Raw genomic sequence first — 10986 nt, 5'->3', positions numbered from 1 at the left:
TTAATTGCTTTTGATTACTTTCAGACAGTGATGGTTTTTTTTTGAACATAACTGTTCTGGGACTGGCTCACTTGGATTCCTAGCTTTTTTTTTTTTCAGGGGAAAGAAATATACAGTACTATTTAAAATGGCTTGTTTAGGGTGGTTGTTTTATGTGATATTTTTATTCTTTGTATTTTTCAACCTTTCCTACTTTCTCCATTGTAAGTGGATTGATTCTATATCAGAGAAGAACATGCTTTAACCGTTTCCATTTCCCTTAGCTTTTCTGAGTCTCTCTGCTGCAGTCAGTGGCAGCCTGACTCATCCACGCACAGCCTGCGGGCTGGCGCAGGGAAAGTGAGCCTGTGTCATTGCAGTCACCGTCAGCTTATGACCATTGCTCAGGTTTCTTTCCCTGGGACCTCCACATGACTCTCACTGTGGCTGGCTCTGTCCTGTGCTTGCCTCAGGCTCCCTGGTAATCACAGTGACTGGCTATATTGGGTACGGTCCCTGGTCTTATCTCTGGCTTGGACCTAAAACAATAGCTGGGTCTACACTCTCGTGCCCTCCACCCCTAGTGTAGTTTGGTTAATAACTGGGCTCATCTGACTTATGCACATGGAATCTTTGTTTTATTTTTTCATTTTATAAAATTCCATCATGGAAGTTCAGCTGAGGCTACTCTTCCAGGCCTTAAGAGAGAATAACTTTGTGCTGCCTGCTACCCCAGGGATGACCAATTTTCTGGTTTGTTCCGGACTCAGAAGGTTCTTGGGACAAGAGGCTCTTCTGTGCTTGAACGGACAAAGTTCATGGCAAATTAGGATGACTTGGTAACTGCCGCGCCCATAGGGGCTGACAACAGACTTTGACTGCCCCGTTCCATTCAACTGTTGACTTCAGCCATCACTGTTATAGCTGTTTTCTCTGCAACAGGTGGTCTCCTAGATCATGGCAGGAAGCAGTCTAAAAGGCAAGACTTGTTCTCCACATTTGTTGCTCCAAAGGATGTGACAAAACTGTGGAGGTAGGGAAGAAGGGTCCTTGGAGAATACCTATGCCATCCTGCTGACACCATCAGCAGAGAAGCATGGCCCAAAGGAAGCCTCATGTAGATGCTCCTAGGGGTCTTGTGCTCAGACACTGCCTCTGGTCCAGGTCTACATGGCATTTCCCCTGGGAGTCTGCAAACAAGGGCCACATCTCCACAAACAGATTGGCTCTTGGCTTGCAGTTCCTGGAAATTTGCATATCCTGAACCTCCTTTGGGAGAAGAGAGGTTTTTTAGACAAGATTATTTTAAAAATACAAGGCTCTCACAGGACCCCAAAGCACAAGCTCACAGCTTCTAACTAGGTTAGCTAAACAAGGACGCTCCTTGGAGGGAACCGCGAGCATCGACTCTATTTTAGGCATTTCGGAGGAACACTGGTGATCATGACTTCTACTGGATAGAGCGGCTATTTAGGGACAGTTATTTTTGCTGAAATATTTGCTGAGTATTTTTATAAAATACTTTAAAGGTGAGAAAACAAAATAATTTCTGTAGGAGCCCCTAGAAGAGGGTGGGAAGGAGGATAGCAATCAAAATAGTGTTGCATTTGTGTGGTGATGACACCTTCAATACGGTCTCTTCGGAGTGAAGAAAGGAAGAGCCAGAACAGAGATGGCAGCGTAAATTTGGTATAACAACATTCTTGCAGCTTGCTGTGTCTGCTGGCTTTCCCATACTTCCATTTTCCCAGACATTCCAAGGGTCGCTCTGCTTCTGTTACGGAGACAGTAGGGCTTCTGGGAGCTGTGGATGCATTCAGGTCCTAGGATTCTGTTTTCAGGCAGTTTGTTCAAGGTGGTTTCCAGCCACCCAGACCATGGTCATTGTGAGGTCACTTACATTCCTGCTTCTCTGGAAAAATCAGTCTCAGCAGATTTGGGTGTCATAGAGGAAATGTGGCACAGTCCAGATCTTTATTCTGCACTCTACTGTAAAACCATTTGGGGATCTTAAGAAAACACAAAACAATTTCATTCAATTTCTGAGGGTGGGATCTAGGTATGGATTTCTTTTTTTTTTTTTTTTTTAGCCCCAGGTGATTCTAATGGACAACCTGCATCAGAACTACTGCTTCGAAATTCAAATTTAAATGTGCATTAAGGATCATCTGGAGATTTTGTTATCTTGATCCAGTAGGTCTGGAATGGGGCCCAAGATTCTGCATTTCTAACAAGTTCCCAGGTGATGCTGTTGCTGGTGGTGTCACACACTGAATTGCAAGTAGTAGACCAACTGCTGGGGACATGAAGGTTTCATCTGTTGTTGATAACTGTAACTGCAGTCTTCAGTAAGCCTAGGGTTGAGATTTCTTCACCTATATGAAATGTGAACTGGACCAAATCATTGCGAAGGGCCTTTTAAGCTCAGCCTTCCTATGATTTCAGGGTTGTTGGACAAGAGTGTGTTGGAACTGGGCACAGTGGCACATGCCTGCAATCCCAGCTGCTAGGGAGGCTAAAGCAGGAGGATCACAAGTTCAAAGCCAGCCTTAGCTGTTAGAGTCTGTAAACAAGTCAAAATAACACCTGGCATTTTGCCAGGGGAATGTTAGAGTTCGTAAACAAGTCTGGACGGCGCCTGGCAAAATGCCAGAGGGAGTGGTTTGAGAAGTAACAAAAACAAGCCATTAAGTGTGGAAATTCTTTATTGGTTGACTGATGTATCTAGTTTATGCTAATTAGATAAGCTGTGTGGAATGTATAAATACTGTTCCTGTCCTGCAATAAAGGGCTCCCACTCCTGCTGTATCAAGTACACAAGTTATTCGTTACCCTCCGCTTATTTTGCCCAGCCAGCCGGGCTGCGGCACTTAGCAACTTAGTGAAGCCTTAAGCAACTTAGTGAGACCCTGTCTCTAAATAAAATATATAAAAAAGGGCTGGGTTGTGGCTCAGTGGTTAAGTACCCCTGAGTTCAATCCCCAGTACCAACAAAAACAAAACAACAACAACAAAAGTGTGTTGGAGTTGGTTGAAACAGCTTTGAGAACTGATTAGTAAGTTTTTTGGAATTTTCTCAGCCTGTCAGAACACAGCTTTTATTTTAAAATTGTTATATAAACTTAGAATTTAAATAAAGTCTACTAAAACAAAGTAAATACTCAAAATTCATCTTTATGAATTATTTAATACATTTTACTATTATGTATCATTACTATTTTATCATTACTTGTAGATAGTATGCCATACACCCTTTATATAAGCTTAAACTTTGATATATGTGAGGTATACATATATACACATACATGTACATATATATATATATATATATATATTTTGAATATTAATCCTTTGTTAGAAGAGTAGCTAGCAAAAGATTTCCTCCCATTCTATGAGCGCTTTTTTCATAGTCTTGTTTCTTTTGCTGTGCAGAGCTCATTAATTTGATGCCAACCCATTTATTAATTCCTGGTATTGTTTTCTGAGTTTTAGGAGTCCTATTAAGGAAGCTCTTGCCTACACCTAGGTTGGAGTTTGACTGTACATTTTCTTCTGGGAGTTGCAAAGTTTCAGTCAACTTCCTAGGTCTTTGATCAATTTTGAGTTGACTTTTGTGTAGGGTGAGAGAGAAGTATCTAGTCTCATTCTTATACGCATGGATATTCAGTTTCCCTAAGCATCATTTATTTAAAAGGCTGTCTTTTCTCCAAAATAGTTATTGGTGCCTTTGCCAAGGATCAAAAAGCTGTATCTCTGTGTGTGTTTGTCTCTGCGTCTTCTGTTCTATTCCACTGGTCTACATGGCTGTTTTTATGCTAGTGTCATGATGTTTTGGGGTATTGTGATTCTTTCAGCATTGCTTCTTTTGCTCAGAATTTCTGTGGTTACTCTGGGGTGGATTTTTTTTTCTTTCATATGGAATTTTGGGCTTTTTTTTTCTATTTTTGTGAGGAACATCATTGGTAATTTGATGAAAACTGCATTGAATCTAGAGATGTCTTTTTGTAATGTGGCCATTTTAATGATATTAATACATGAACATGGGATGTCTTTCCATTTTCTAGTGTATTTTTCTAAATTCAAGTTTTTGTGTCAATTTACTATTTAATAAAGGTAATCCTCATTACAGTGTAAAAAAGATAAATTCTTCTAAAATTTATATTGGGGAAATGAGTTTGTCATTTGGAACACAATTGATCTCAATGCAATCTAGTTAATTGTATAAAATAAATACTAGGTGAGTAAAAATCTAATTGAAAAACAACAATTATAAGATTTTCACAAGAATGTCAGAATCTTTTCAGTCTTTAGCTCAGAAGGCTTCTAAGCATGATACAGTGCTAAGAGCCACAGCCAAGTAATATGATGCATGGCATTTTTGGTTGAAAGGTGACGCCAGCAAGCCATTGAGATGATATGATTATGTTAAGATTTGCATTCATATGGATATTGGACTCCTGCTGTCCACCTCGGCCTGCTACAGGACTCCTGGAGAGTTCCCATTGGTTGGGGAAGTGCGGTAGGAGGGAATTCCGGAGGAGGGACTTCCTGTTGGGTCTGGGAGAACGCCGGGTGGGTCAGTCCGCAATCTTCCCGGGAGCATACAGGGCATTGGCGGCAGTTTCAAAAATAAAGTTTGTTCCTGCTTGAGTGGCTCATGATTTTGTGCCCAGCCAGACTGCGGCAATACAGAAGGCAGCAATTTTAAAACAAAATTTAGGCAGTTTTAGACTACTTAAATTAAAAACTTTTTATGGCAAAAGTAAAGAAAGTAAAACCAAATACAAATAAAAACTTAAAAAAAAATATTTGTAATATGTATACCAGATTAAGGATAAAATATAAATACAGAGAAAGGTTTAAAAACTAATAAGTCAAATAGAAAGGTGAGAACGGATTTGAACAACCAACTCACACACAGACACTTACATATATATATTCAACCCCAATAACTTGCAAATATATGAGAATTTATCAAAATCATAAAATGCAAAAAAAAAAAAAATGAAGTCCCCCTTTTGTTCCTGTCAGATTGTTATGGTTAAAAATATTGATAGTGTCCAGAATTGGCAAGAGTGTAAGAGAATGGTGAGTGTCACTCCCTGTTGGTGGGAGCATACATTTTTATAATCATTCAGTAGAGTGGTTTGGAAATATTTCTTACATTAATAGAAATTATTGTCCTTTTGTTTATTCAGCAATTTATTTTGTAGATATTTACTCTGAAAGATTAGTTGGACAAGGACACAGAAATATAATTCTCATTTATATTGAAAAAAATTAGAAACAACCAAAATGGATATGCCTTGCAGATTGGTTAAATAAGTTATAATACATTTATACAATGGACTATTATCTTGTCATTAAAAGCCACATGCATACTATATTCATTGACAGGAAAAGATTTTTATTATATAATATTTCACTAAAAGTATATTATGATACCACCCTACATAATTTTGTATACATTTAGTAAAGCAGAAACTTCTGGGAAAATATTTCCCCAAATGTAAACAATAGTCAGCTCTGAATTGTAGAATTTCAAGTGATTAAACTTTATCTTTGTACTTCTCTGGCTTCTTGAAATTTCTTTTATGGTGAAGTATCATACTGATTTGTGTGTGTGTGTGTGTGTGTGTGTGTACCAGCAATTGAACCCAGGGGCACTTAACCACTGAACCATATCCTTAGCAACCCTCTTTTTTCAATGCACCACTGTTCCCAGCATATACTCATTTTTTTCCAAAAAGTTTTTTTTGGTATGGAAAAGAGGGGTGGATTTGGTAAAGCTGTAGTTTAAAGGTAATTCATATCTTTAAATGAATTCAATTTTATACAAGGAAGAGTAAAATTGAATCATGTATTTAATATAAATGTATTTAATATAAAAAGCTAAGAAACAAACAGTAAAAGAAACTTAAGGAAAACAGGAACATGTGATTAATAGAGATAAAAGTAAACTAAAGTGAATTAAAAATATAAAATGTTATTAACAAATGTAAAATATCTCATAGAAAGAAAAACAACAAAATAGTGAAGCTCCCACCACATCTTATTAAAAGAGAATAGCCAGCATCAGTAATAACAAAAGAGTATATGATCTCGAAAAGAAAACTTTCCAATTTGCCTCTCAAATTGGTATTTTAAAAATATAGTATTACCATTAGTGTCCATGAGGGGTGTATCCTTATACATTGATACCATATTTCAGAGAGCAATTTGACAATTCTTATTCAAAGCCCCAAATGTTTTTTTAACCCGTTGAGTCAGAATTTTACTTCAGATATTTACATAAAGGAAATAATCATGATATAGATAGATAAAAAGATAGATAGGTAGATAGATAGGTAGATAGATAGACACATACATACATACATACATACATACATACTTAAATGGATGGACAGATGGGTAGGAGAGACAAAGAGATGGATAGGGGAGGAAAGAGAGAAAGAAAGAGTCCTAAGAATAATATATGGATAATAGTGATTATTTTGGAAAGGAAAATTATTTAGCATATATACATTTTCTAATGACTTTTGAGTCAAACACTAACAGAAAAATGAGTAAAAGATATAAATTGGTAATTTTACAGAAAGTTAGCCAATAAACATTTTTACAAAATTCAACCTATTATTAAAAGAACTAAAACAATGACTTGATACATTTTAAAAACTATAAAATTGGCATCTTTCTTTAAGGATGGGACTCCACATGGATGAGGGTGCATTTAAGTATGAGCAAGCAGTAATGAAAATTGGCACAGTTTTTCTATAGATTAATTTTGTAATCTGTTTCAAAAGTATCAAAATTTTGTATCCCCTTTAGTTTACAACTGCAAATATTTTGCTTTAAGGAAGTAATTCTGAAATTTGAGAAAGGTCAACTAAAGATTCCTCATTGCAGTATTATTTAAAATAGAAACTGTGAAACTTTAACTTAATGGATAGAATTGATTAAAGAAATCCTGGTTTATGTATACTCTAAAATACAACACAGCCTTTAGCAGTGAAGTAGAAGAATAGCACACAATGATGTGGAAGTATGTTGGAGATTTAAAAAACAAGTTGAGAGCTTTATAGCTGATGTTTTAAGGAAGAAAAGGAGGTTACAAGATGAATCACATGTGCTCCATTGTTTAATTCTACTTGTGTCAATATATTTTTATTATTTCTTATATATATCATCTCTTTTTATTGTATATTTGCATTTTGCAAATTTTTAATAACAATAATGTGACAATCTCATTATCAAATTTTCATTTATTTTCTTGCTAACAGAACTCTAATTTGTTTGGGATGGCATTAAGTCAGACCAGGGAAAGGAACTGTTTTCCTGGTCTTAGCCCATCATAACAATCTTGCTTTCCATATTCCCAGAATCTCTTGATTACGACCCATTTCAAATGAAAAGATTCAAAGAGGAGTTGGCTGGGAGATGAACCACTGGAGAAATTTTGCCGATGTAACTGGCTCCACCCATTCCATTTTTTCTTTCCAGAACGTGGACATTGTGCTTGGAGCTGTCAGCAGCCTTCTAGTAAACTTAAGGTAGAGACCATGAGCATTACTGCTGGCCTTGAAAGTTGTGAGCATCTGAACTTCATGACCCACCTTCAGACATTTTGGTGTGTAAGAAAACAACCCCCTTTCTAGAGGTGTGTTATGCAACATTCTGCCTACAGTTAACAATAGTATATTATACAGTTAAAAATTTGTTATGAGAGTAGAGCTCTGGTTAATTTTCCCTACCAGAATTTTTAAAAAATAAAGGGAAAGAGGAGAAAACAAGCCCCTCTTTGTATAAGATGGGATTTTCTGTTACTTGCAGCACTGCAGGCTGATTTAAACGAGCCATAAAAAAATTTTGGAGGAAATGAAATTTTAAATGAAAAAAGTGGAATAGAAGGACTTGAAGAATAAGTCTATCTTATTTATATTTTCTAGAATACATGTGTAATACATTTGTGATAAAAATACAGTACAGGCTATTTTTAAATTTTATGACGGTCTGGAACACATCCGATTGCACATGCTGGTCTTAGGAGACCCGGCAGCCCTGGTGCTGTATCGATTTGTTGTGTAATCTTAGGAAAAAGCACCTTATCCTTTTAGGATTTGGCCTCCCAATGTGCGTCAAGTCAATGAATCTGACGGCTCTCAAGGCTCCTTGCTAACAGCTCTATCTAAAGAGCTCTGTGCTCACCCTGAGTCTTTCTCCTCCCTCTGGACAAGAATTGACTGAAAATAAACTCTGCACAGGCAAACCGTTCAAGAATGGAAAATAAACACTTCCACAGACCTAAAACAGTGCAGAGGGAACCATGTCACCAAGGATCATTTTCTTTTTCATTTCAGAATACCATTTTATGCAATTCTCTTCTAATCCAAGTTCCTGTATTAAGGGTGATGTTAACCTAACCCTCCTCCAAATCTCCCAAACAAAACTTACATCCCATCACATTCTTTTAGAATTCTCTTATTGAGAAGCCCCAAGGTTTCCCAACGTGTGTCCTCCCTCATGGCAACAAGTAATACAGTTAATTTTTTCAACTACAGGTGTATTCTTGGTGGTCTCTAGCTGGAGGGCATTGGCAATACTGAGTATTAAAATTTTTATTTTTATTATTAGCAATTATTTTAAAATATTGTTGTCTTTATTAATCTAGTATGTCAGGTGCATCCCTGAGGAAGCAGCTGAATGTCCATCATCAAGCATACTTGGGATAGGTTGGAAAAGTCTTTTGTTTCAGACTCTCCCATATGACATGGGTGGCATGTAACAGCATAACACTAATTCTCTCTCTTCCTCTCTCTCTCTCTCCCCAACACACACACACACACACACACACACACACACACACACACACACACACCTCTCTAAGGAGATGCTGATGGATCTTTAGAAGATCCCTCTGCAGAAGCAATGTTTCTCTCCTGTTCATAACTGAATATCCAGGCAACAAAAGGAGGCAGATCATATAGCTCAGACTCAATGTTAATTTTTGCCAAAAAATTTTCAAGCATCCTGCAAGGCTTTAAGTTTGATTTGAATACTCTCAGATCAAGCAAACAAACATAGCTAATACATACAGAGGCTTACTCTCTACCAGACACTACACTGTGCATTTTACATGCCTTAATTCAGCTGTCTCCAACCTAGTTATGTAAGGTGGATGCTGTGATTAATTCCATTTTGTGGAAGGGTAAACTGAGGCACAGAGAGGATTTTTTTTTTTTTAGTGTCTCATCAGAGATCTCATGGCTGGCAAAGGGTAGAGTTGGGATTTAAATACAGGCAATTTGCTTTCAGGGTCTGCGCTCTTAATCAATACATTGTACTACCTTGTAGTACAAAACAAAGATATAGAGGATACTAATGTGCAATTAACTTTTCAGGAAGACTGGTGTTATTTGAGTATAAAAATGCAGAATATGTACTTTTTTCTTCATTGAGTATGAGAGAAAATGTTTATTGGGTATTTTAAGTGGTCATATAAGTAGGCCATATAAATATAAATTATTTAGATCATATAATTTGACCACAACAAAAGAACATTAGATATAAACAGTAAAAATAATGAGGGAGAACACAAAAATGTCAGGAATGAGAGGGGAATGTAAGATCAGATTAAAAGTAGATTAAAATTATAAAAGAAGACAATTTGTAACTTTATGAAAGTAGATTTAAACACATAAAAGAAGTGCACTCTTTTTCTAAGCAAATGTAAATTACCCTAAATGAATTCAAGAAAATGACAGACATTACTGCTTTTTAAAAGGGGGAAAATGACCTAATCTTCTAAAATCAATCAAACCCAGATGGTTTTTGAGTATGCTCTAGTAAAACTTCAATAAACAGATAATTATGTTAATGGTTTAAATTTTCCAAAGGGAAAACCTAGAATTTAAAAAAAAAGTCATTCCATAAGTCTTGCATAGCTTTGTCCCAAAGCTAAGTACAAACTCATCATTCCTATAAAAACAATTTATTAATACAAATGGGAAAAAAAACCTCATTGCTATGAATAAAGGATTCTGATACATTTGTATAAAAGAACATATATGAACTAAATAGAGTTTATTTGGGCACCATAGCATGATATAATTAAGATAACATCTCACTCAGTGTGTAGAAGAGTGGATTTTTCAGAATTGGTATGGGGACAGTAGAATTCTCAACTGTGTCAGATCCCTACCTTACCCTATGTACAAATACAATTTTCAGATGACTGGTAATCTAAACAATGAGTATCTCAAAGCTATAATTCACTAGAACAGTTAGGGAAGTATACTTGTGATTCTGGTATAGGAAGCCTCCCTAAGCAAGATGGAAAGTTCAGAAGCCCCGAAAGAAAAGACTTGCAAACTCGACTCCACAAATCAGCTCTACAAGGGAAAACTCCAGAAACAGCATCCTTACAAATAATGGTCACTATGTGGAAACATTTCCAGAGTGATACAATGGAAACATAAATGAAAAGACACACTAAAACCCAATATTTATAATTTTAAAAATCAATAAAATTGACAGCCCTTCAGTGAATTTGGTAAACAACAACAACAACAAAAGTGTGTGTGTGTGTGTGTGTGTGTGTGTGTGTGTGTGTGGAGGGTGGTAGGAAACACAAACAATATTAGGAATACAAAGAAGACACAGAACAATTTCAGAGAAAATAAAAAATTACAAGGTGACACTATTCATAATTTTGTGCCAGTACATTTGAAAATGTAAATGAGGTGGACAATTTTCTGGGCACATATAAATGACTAAAACTGACTCAAGAAGAAGTAGAGTTTTTTTTTTTTTTGGGGGGGGGGGTTAGGACAAATAGAACCAATATACATATCAAGATAGAAATTCAGGTTACATCAGGAAATAGATTAATGGGAAAGGCTCTTCCGGGCTGGGCATTCACTTCCTAAATATAGTGCTGTGTGCTTTGAATAATATATGACAATCATGAGTTAATTTTGTAAAAACTTAGCTTAAATTCTGGTGAAGGAC

The sequence above is a fragment of the Marmota marmota genome, unplaced genomic scaffold (assembly GCF_001458135.2).
Source record: "Marmota marmota marmota unplaced genomic scaffold, marMar, whole genome shotgun sequence".
Taxonomy (NCBI): domain Eukaryota; kingdom Metazoa; phylum Chordata; class Mammalia; order Rodentia; family Sciuridae; genus Marmota; species Marmota marmota.
This window is presented reverse-complemented; position numbering follows the sequence as displayed.